The sequence below is a fragment of the Myotis brandtii genome, unplaced genomic scaffold (assembly GCF_000412655.1).
Source record: "Myotis brandtii unplaced genomic scaffold, ASM41265v1 scaffold52, whole genome shotgun sequence".
Lineage (NCBI taxonomy): Eukaryota > Metazoa > Chordata > Mammalia > Chiroptera > Vespertilionidae > Myotis > Myotis brandtii.
This window is the reverse complement of record NW_005369826.1, coordinates 277272-287399: the sequence shown is the minus strand read 5'-3', so window position 1 is coordinate 287399 and position 10128 is coordinate 277272.

Sequence of the window (10128 nt, the reverse complement as noted above, 5' to 3'; positions counted from 1 at the left end):
TGCAACATAGTACATAGTTGCTTAGAGTTGCAGCTGAGAGGCCGGCAAGTGAGGCGGGGAACGTTGGAGTCCGCAGCAAGCAAGCCTCCCTGCTCGCTTCAGTGCCTGGCTGCCGGCCGCCATCTTGGCTGACAGTTAATTTGCATATACTCACTGATTAGCCAACGAAAAGGGTAGCGGTCGTACGCCAATTACCATGTTTCTCTTTTATTAGTGTAGATAGCAGGAGTGACCAAATCTTCATCTGTATACTATTAACAATGAGTATTTTTTTTACAATTCATATTTCTAATATTATAATTTAATAGGCCTGGTATTTGAGTGCAGAATTCTAAAATTTAAAATACACCCATTTAATTCTAAAACAGGCACAATTGGGTCCTGGAACCAGATTTTGAGATATGATGGCTGTAGTTGATTGGTTTCAAGAAGCAAGAAGCGTAAGTATGAAATTGAATTGGGCCAAGTAGGGATGCAATCAATTCATGGCAAATTTTATGTAGTTGCTGAAATCTATATATATAAAAGCCCAGCAACCGTTACAGCAGAACAACCAGAAGGACTGGTCACTATGATACACACTGACCACCAGGGGGTAGACGCTCAACACAGGAGCTACCCCCTGGTGGTCAGTGTGCTCCCACAGCAGGAGCGCTGCCCAGGCAGAAGCCGGGTTCATGGCTGGTGACTGCGGTGGTGGTGGTGGGAGCCACTCCTGCCTCCGTGACAGCACTAAGGAGCGGCAAGCCAAGCAGTAAGGAGTGAGCAAGCAGGCGATTAGGAGCGAGCAGGCAGGCATTAAGGAGCAAGCAGATGGGCAGTTAGGAGCGAGGGTTCCCGGATTGCAAGAGAGCACAGGCCAGGCTAAGGGACACCCCCTTGCATGCATGAATTTTGTGCATCGGGCCTCTAGTTATATTATAAAAAAACGTATCAAGAGAACATCTGACTCAGCCATTTCAACAAAGTTGCTTCTCTGCTCTGTATGAAATGAAAACTTTGAAAAACTGATATGCAATTAGTCCCCATTTAAATTATGAAGAACAGGGACAGACTGTTAGAGAATTCCCAAATTGGTATCTCTAATTCAAACTCCTTTCCTGAGTACCAGACTTAAATATCCAACTTTCTACATGGTATCTTCATTTGGATAAACCTAATGGGCATTTATATCTTTATATTTTCAAATCCAGATTCTGACACTTACCCCCAAATCGCTCATCTTATGGTCATTTCCATCTCAATCAACTATTCTTTCAGTTCTTGCATCATTTCCTCAACAATTTTCTCAAAATTTCAACAAAGCCTTTCAGTGCTTCCTTTGACAACGCCTTCCAGAGTCTATTTCCTATCAGTTTATTCACTGCTACCCTTGTCTAATCTAAGCCACAATGACCTCTCATTTGTACTGTGGCAATAACTTTTGAATGATATCCTCAGAGATGTGCTGATAAATGTATACCAACAGCTTTGTTTATAAAAATAAATTTTATAGTGGTATAAAAGAAAGAAAAAGAAGAGAAAAAGGAAAAGGAAGGAAGGAAGGAAGGAGGGAAGGAAGGAAGGAAGGAAGGAAGGAAGGAAGGAAGGAAGGAAGGAAGGAAGGAAGGAAGGGAAGGAGGGAGGGAGGAAGAAGAAGAAGGGAAGATAGGGAAAGGAAGGAGAGAAGGAGAAAAAGAGGAAAGAAAGAGAAAACGGCAGGGAGAGTGGGGGCAAAAGACAACAGAGAGATATATACAAAGAAACAAAGAAAGAAAAGAAATCCCTGATTTACAGCTTTTGCAGGCTTCCATGCTATAAACATTCCCACCATGGCTAATTTCAAGAGACATAACACATTTGGGAAATGATGTGCACATTGGTAGGAGCTGGGAGCTGGTAGGAGTGAGTTGTAGCACACCTTGTGTTCTCCCTTCTCAGCTAATATCGTCTTCACTGCACAGCGTCCAGAATGACCTGACTCTGGTGACATCATTCCTCAGCTCAAAGCCTTACAAGACTCCCCATTTCACTCAGAATAGAATCTCAGGCTGTAATGCAGACTTGAAGGGCTGCATGATAGTACCCAGAGCTGTGCTCTGCAGTCTCATCACCTACCACTCTCACCTGGCTCGCTGTCTTCTAGCCACCTTTAGCTCCAAGCTTGATCTTGAACATACAAACCATGCCCCTACCTCCGGGCCTTTGCACTTTCAGTTCTCTCTGCTTAGAACCATTTTTCCCCCCTAGATATGTCCTTCCCTTACTTCCTTCTGGTCTTTAAATAAATAGTACCTAATCAGCCAAGAACTTAAGGGAAGGCTGAGACTAGGAAAGGTAGCAATGACATAATTAGGAAAGATCAACAATAACAAAGATTTGTCTTTAGATACCAAGGCTAAGTTATCTACACCCTTGTGTTTTTAATTAATACCTGTGAATGAGAAATTTGGACAGTGAGGAAGGCTGATGGGGGAAAAAAATGGATCCATTTGAAATATGGTACGGTGGGAAGCTGCATGGATACCCTGGGCTGTCTGAAAGACAAACAAGTGTGTCTTAGAGCAATATAAGCCTGAAACATCAGTGGTGCAAAAATGACAAAACTGAATCTGCCTTACTTCAGGTACATCATGAGAAAGCAGGATTCTTTCGAAAAGACAATAATCCTGGGAGAAATAGAAGGCAGCAGAAAAAACAAACAAACAAAAAAAAACAAGACCCCTGTGAATGAGAAATTTGGACAGTGAGGAAGGCTGATAGGGAAAAAAATGGATCCATTTGAAACATGGTACGGTGGGAAGCTGCATGGGTACCCTGGGCTGCCTGAAAGACAAACAAGTGTGTCTTAGTGCAATATAAGCCTGCAACATCAGTGGTGCAAAAATGCCAAAACTGAATCTGCCTTACTTCAGGCACATCATGAGAAAGCAGGATTCTTTGGAAAAGACAATAATCCTGGGAGAAATAGAAGGCAGCAGAAAAAAAAAATAAAACAAGACTAAATATGAGATGGATTGATAAAAAATAAAAGGCCATAGGCATAAATCTACAGGAGCTGAGCAGGGCTGTTGAGGACAGGGCACTGTAGACATCACTCATTGGAAGGGTCACCAGGAGTTGGAGCTGACTCCATGGCATGTAACACATGCATAATCAGAGGGCCTTGCCCTGAACATCTGACATAAAATGGCATAATGACCTTTCCTCTCTAATCCTGCAGCTTGCTTTATTTTTCTTCATAGCACTTTTTACCACCTGACATTTATATATAGAGATAGATATTATTAGCATCAATATTTATTGCTGTCTGTCTCCTTCAGGGCACATGTTGGTTCAGTTCCTTTGACACTGTCTGTCACATAATGAACTAATAAAATATTATTGACTAAAATGACATACAAGCAAATAAACAAAGGACATGATTTCAGGTAATGAAAAGTGCCATAGAGCAAATAAAGGAGGGTGGTATGTGATCCCTGGGGGTGCAGTGGTGGGTGGGTGGTGGGCATCTCAATAAATAATATCTAAGCTAAGGTCAGGATTACAATGTAATTAGTACAGTCTGCTCATGAATAAAAATTCATTACAGGATAAAAGAGAAGGAGCAGCTTTGTTGATGCTTTCATAGTTTATAAAAAAAAAAAAAGTAAAATAAACCAATTGCCACAGGTGCTCTTATAAAGTGCACACAGAGTCCTAAAATGACAGAATCAAAAGATGACATTCCATTTAAAGGAGAAGGAAAAGGTGGGAGCAAGGATCACCACTTCCAATGCCCCACCCCAAGGAGAGATGGGGAGGGATACAAAATTTCAAGGGGAAATCCTTCTATTGGCACAGACCTTTATACTTTCAGATTTAACATTTTCCAATTTATTCACCATGTTTCTCTCTTACAATTACCTTTGAAAATAGGCATAATTTATTTTCATCATTAAGAAGATGAGCCCAAGACTTACAGAGGTGAATGTCTTCTCTAAGATCAATAGCTAGTTAGAGAAGGAGGCATACCTAGCAGCCAGGTGTCCTCACACAGTCCATTACACTGTGCTCATTATGCTATGCCACCTTGATGAAAACTGGCCAAAGATTACCTGGAGTTTGCCAATCTGCTCAGTTGACTCACATTTAAATTGCACAGAGTTGAATTAAAGGTTGATTTTGAATGCATGGCAGGAAGGCCAATAGTAGCACTGACTTTCAAAGATTTCTTCATGACCCCCAAACGAAGTACAGTCCCTTGTAGCTAGCATTTAAGGCCACCACAGTGTGACTCCAATGATAATTCCCAGCTTTACCACATACATACCTTAAAAAGAGTTTTATGACCATTTTGTCCATGCCAGATCATTTGTCCAAGCCACTAGCATGAACAGAAGCAAACAAAGCAGGATGTATGATTTGAGCCACCTGTGATATCTATCCTCTTTCTCCCATTTCTTTTTGTTGCAATTTAGCCATCTGTAAGTCTTTTGAAAACCTCTCAAATCAGCTGTGATGTTTTCCTTTTCATATGAGATTCTTCAAAGTCTGATGACACCCATCACATTCCACAGTCATAGTCTACCTTGTACAATTTGAGGTATTGTTAATATTCTACTCCCCAAGAAGAATACAAGTAATTTGACAAAAGGACTATCCCTTCTGTCACTTCTTCAATTTTATACTCTTTTTTTTTTTGCAGATAATCTGCCACATAGTAGAAAATCAGTAAGTATTTTTGGAGTAGTAAAAAAATTATTCAGAGAGAAAAAATATAACCTTCAGATTAATCATTGCAACAGTCTGTTGAAAGCATAAAGAAAGGTATGAAAGATATAAAGCATAGAACAAAATCAATAAATGAAATCATTTGAGAGAATGAAGGAAAGTGAAAGTGGAAGGGCTCTGTTGAATCTTCAGAGGCTGGTGCAATGCATAGTGCACAGTAGCTACTCAATAAATACCTGCTGAATGAATAACTAAATGAATGAACAGGAAAGGGAGTGTATAGTAAGCATGGACAAAGAACTATTGGAAGATAACCTTAAAACTGGGTCTGTCATTTCAAGCTAGACACCAGCAGAATGAGGTTATTAGTATAAAATATGCTATTCAAAGAATAAGAGGACATATCTGCTGGTATCACCTCATCTTATGCTCCTTTGTTATAAGGCAATTTCTTAATTCATTTAATTTGAACCACAGAACAACTCCATAAAGAAGCAGGAGAAACATGCTTCCACTCATTTTAAAGGTAAGAAACAAGACCAGTAGGGTAAGTCTCTAGGTTAAGATCAGATTCAGGGGGATAGTCAAAACTTAAGCTTCCTTGTGAAGAGCCCTCTCACTCCTTGGCATTCTTCTAACTGCGCTCCCGAGACCAGCAGCATTGTCACCTGCTGGAGTCTCCTTAGAAAACCAAAATTGCAGACTTCACCCTAGACACCTGAATTAGAACCGGAATATTAACAATATCCTGAAGTGATCTGAAGTAATCTGGAAGTTAACTGCTTATCTGCTATAAAACTGGATATAAATCTGTCTGCCTTCATAGACAGGTTGAGCATGATATATGATAAATATAAATATAAATCGATAGGAGAACCACCATAGAGACATTATCATTTTTAATAATAATAAGTATTGTTACATATTTTATATGTTATATAAAAATAAACATGAATAAGGAAGGAGCATTGCTTAGGTCCATGTATATGGCCCTTAAAGAAAAAAAATGCTTAAAAGAATGAGCCTCTTCTTTTTAATTAAAACAAATTTCACTGAGCAGTTTGTTGAGTCTATTAAGGATTCAATCATCTCCTTGAGAAACAATACAAAAGGGAATGCAAAGTAATATAACAGCACAATAGTTGGCATCCATATATAAAAACAAGGCTTATTTTAACACAGTAGATTTTATACACCCACATACATGCACACACATATACACACACACACTAGTAAAGTAGAATGGATTTGATGCTCAAAAAGTATGAAGGTTGAGACACGCTAATTAAGGGAAATAGCTTTTGGTAAGCTTATGTTAGTAATAATAAACAATAATTTTTGGAAACCAAGGCAACAATGGAGCCTCAACATCACTTATTATAAACACATGTTCACCTCATGCTTCAGACAAAAGAATGGAGAAGAGTAGGAGGTTCCTTTTCCCTTTCAGTAGGCTGAGAGAATGTTTTTATTTTACCTTTTTGTAAGGTTAAGGAAAAGCATTTCTTAAAAGGTGGTTGAAAACTCAGAGCTGAATTGTATATCCAATTACTACAGCTTTCCAGTGTGAAAATATCTGCATATATCTCAAACTTTCCTATTGCCATCTAGTTATTTTTATTATTTTTACCTTAATAAAAATATAAATGAAACAGAAGGAAAGAGATGGTATTTGGTATAAGAGATGTATTTGGTATAAGAAGGGGGGAAAGTAGGAAGTAAAGATATCCCAGGAGAATGGAAATACTTATAAAAGGGGGGGAAATTGAGCTGGGTTAATTAATATTAACTAAATGTCTTGGATAAAAATTTTTAACAAACAATTTTCTGTTATCAAAACGTGAAAGACTTTCTTTAAAAAAACATCTAAAAGGACTATGTCTTTCTAAAATTGAGAGACAATAGTGCTTATCATTTATAAATCATACTTATTAAAATGATAAAGTAAAAGGTATTTTCATTAAATATTCAACGTGATATAAGTAATTTGAAAATATTTCATATGTAAATTTTTTACATTGATATATTTTAAGAATTTTGAAATACTGTTTGAAAGAAAGAAGAATTTCAAATAATGTGATGTAGGGAAGAGGATTTTCCTGTGCCACATTATTTGCTAAAATTGGGTATTATATCCAATGTGGTTGATATAAATGGCAAACTAAAAATCCTTTTTCAACTTTTGATTGGCTTTAGAAGTCACAGAAGCATAATATTATTATGTTCAAATGCTTTTTTTTCAACTACAAAAACATCTTATTCAATGAGTACTCAAACATGTATTTCACACACACACACACACACACACACACACACACACACACACAATCCTCCAGTTGAATGCCTGTGAGAATTGACATTGGGAAAAGAATTATGTTTATCTTAGGATAATGGTGAAGTAGCCTTGGAGAATCTTGACTTTATGTGAAATTCTCCCTTGTGTTTATGAATAGGATGTACAGCTAGATTCTGTAACTTGTCTCTACTTACTCTTTATTTCGGCCTGTATTAAGAATCATATCCTTGCCACCGAGTCTGTATGGTTTGTAATTTTATTTGTGAATATGAAGCTCTTTGTGATACATCAGCACCTAGTACATAATGAGAGTAGAATTCAGAAAGCATATAAGATTCTGGGCTTAAACATGGAGAATTCTGGGTATTCATAATATAGATGTATGTTAGATTTAAAGTAGACAGCGTTATATTCACATGGCTCTCTCTCAGAACAGCAGCACCTTTACCCTGCTTTCTCCACACTTGACTGTGGGTTCCACAAGAGCAGAGACCAGCTATTAATCATGTTTGAATTCCCAATGAATAGCACAATACTTCTCCCCAAAATAGACGTGCAGATTAATTAACTAATTTGAGGGCCATATAAGCTGAAGTGTTTGGGTGTATGTTTGGGAAGGTAAATTAGAACCATAACATAAATAACCCTCTGTATTGTCACAAAGTAGATCCAAGAGACCCTGCAAAACATGACACCATATAACTCATTCTTCAAGCAATAAGGCCAGAAAATAATTCATTCATGATTCTAAGTCATCTATTATTTAGTCAAATATCTACACTTGTAATCTAGAGATTTAGAGATTTTATCTATAATCTACCCACAATAAAAGTTTAATTGGGAATAAAGTACCTTATCTATAAAAAATGCATATTTCATTTTCTCCATTAACAGATTTTCCATTTTTATTTATTTCTAATAACCTCACCCAAAAGCCAAGTGGGTTATTACATATGAAAAAATGCCTGAAATTAAATGATATGCAAAACAAAAGTAGTCACTACTTTAAGATACCTCATTTTGTTTTATAAAAATTGTATGACAATGAAGTGAGTCTGACTTAGAGACACATTTAAAGGATGTCTGGCCATTTTCAGAACCCTGTTCTCAGACACTCACTTAGAAATGATTAGACAATTACATATGAGAGCATATAAATGTTTTGATAGGAGAGGAACAAACATGGGTGTTTATCCAGGTAAATTAGAGAAGTCAGAAAGATAAACTGTATGACTTCCTAATATAAAAGCTAAACCTTTAAAGAAAAATTAGAGTGCTTAATATTTTCCATGGCCATCCCTCTCTTTTATGTTTAATCTCCATAATTGATTTCAATAGTTTTGTATTTTAGACAGGTTGATGAATAGAAAACTTCTGAACTTATTGACCTCTTAGTGGCTATAACGTACTTACGAAGATGGATTGAGAGAGGAAATTAGGCAATGGTGTGCTGGTAAATGCTTACCAACCGGTTCTCAAAAAGAGAGAGAAAGGCCTTGATTTGCAGTATTTGCTGATTTCTATGCTGAAAATACTTCTGCCATAGCCTCTATCAGGCAAAGAAAATGATGCCTCTTAAAAATGGAGTTTAGGAAGGAATAGTCACAATTGGCTGTTTCAAGCTGGGTTAGCCAGCTTCAGAGCATCATTTAAATTAGGTCATATTAAGCTAATAAACATTTTATGAATGTAGTTGATTAAACACACACACACACACACACACACACACACACACACACACATATATATATATAATGTAATGAGTAATTTTTTTAAAACTTTGATTAAATAACTTCAGAAAATAGTGTTTAATAATATATGCCTCTCTTGAGGATACACTAAATCCATAGTTGTTTGAATGCCCTGAAAAGTATTGTATATAAAAATCTACTTAACATTGTTTAATATAGTATACCTTTAATATATTTTGACTCCTAGATTTTGTTTTGTCTCAGAACACATAATAACATCAAATGTGGCTCCGGCTGTGTGTAACCAGATTACCAAGAAAAGGTACTTATTTGTGTAGAAAGGTCATAAGAAAAAGACTTTTTAAAAGGATACATTAGTAAGTAGAGAATATTCTGTTCGGTCTTCCACGAGACTGTGCTATTTTCAGAAAATGTTTAATTTGTGCAATCATATGTCTGTTCACTTCTTAGCTATTTATTGAGCATCTACTATATTTGAAGAACTGTCAAACACTAGGCACTGGAAGTTTTCAGTTGTTTTGTTTCACTTATAAGGGTATGTGCTCCGTTAGGAGAGGCCAATTTTTGTTTTCTTTTCTTTTTTTAATTTTTATTTTGTAGGGAAGAGAGAAAAAAGACTATCCTAAAGCTTACTTCTAATAAATACTTACATCTAACACACCTTGTTACATGAGGAGAGCTACATGCAGCTATTTAATACCTCAAATATAGAGAATGCTTCTTAAGAATGTTTCTGTCACTTTCCCCTCTAAGTATTCAACATTAAATGTCCTCTCTGGATATTAATGTGTTAAAGCAATAGCATTTAATAACAACCAATTTGATACTATGAGAATGTCTCCAAGTGCTTTACATCCACCTTTGGAAGTTATTGTAACTTATGTTCACACATAACTATTTATAAAACTGAGCGTGTTTTGAAAAACAAAAGAGCAAGACTAATGGCTAAATGTTCACTGAAGGAAACCCCCCCCCACAAGAATCCAACTATCTTTTTTGCAGCTGATTTCATGCCATAGTCTCATTTTCTTTTAACCATAATTCACAAATGATCATACAACATGTAAACCTCAGTACATTCGCTTTTGTTTTGTTATCCTTCGGAGAAATGACAGGTGAATTTTCCGCAGAAGAAGTAATTGACACTTGACCTTTGGCGGCAAATATGATTTGTTGTTACATCAAAGTAACTCTGATGTTAATTATCTTAGCAGTACATGATTATTTAAAGAAACTAGAGCATGACAGCTTTAAGATATGTTTGTTGCTTATCATTATGTATGAATTATTATAATATTAAACATATTGATACTTAAATAGTTTACTTTTTACCACAAACACTTTCCTTACCATGCAAGCATAGAAATTAATGGATCTAAACACATTGAAAGGAACAAAACCATATGCATGCATTTATCCATGGACCGA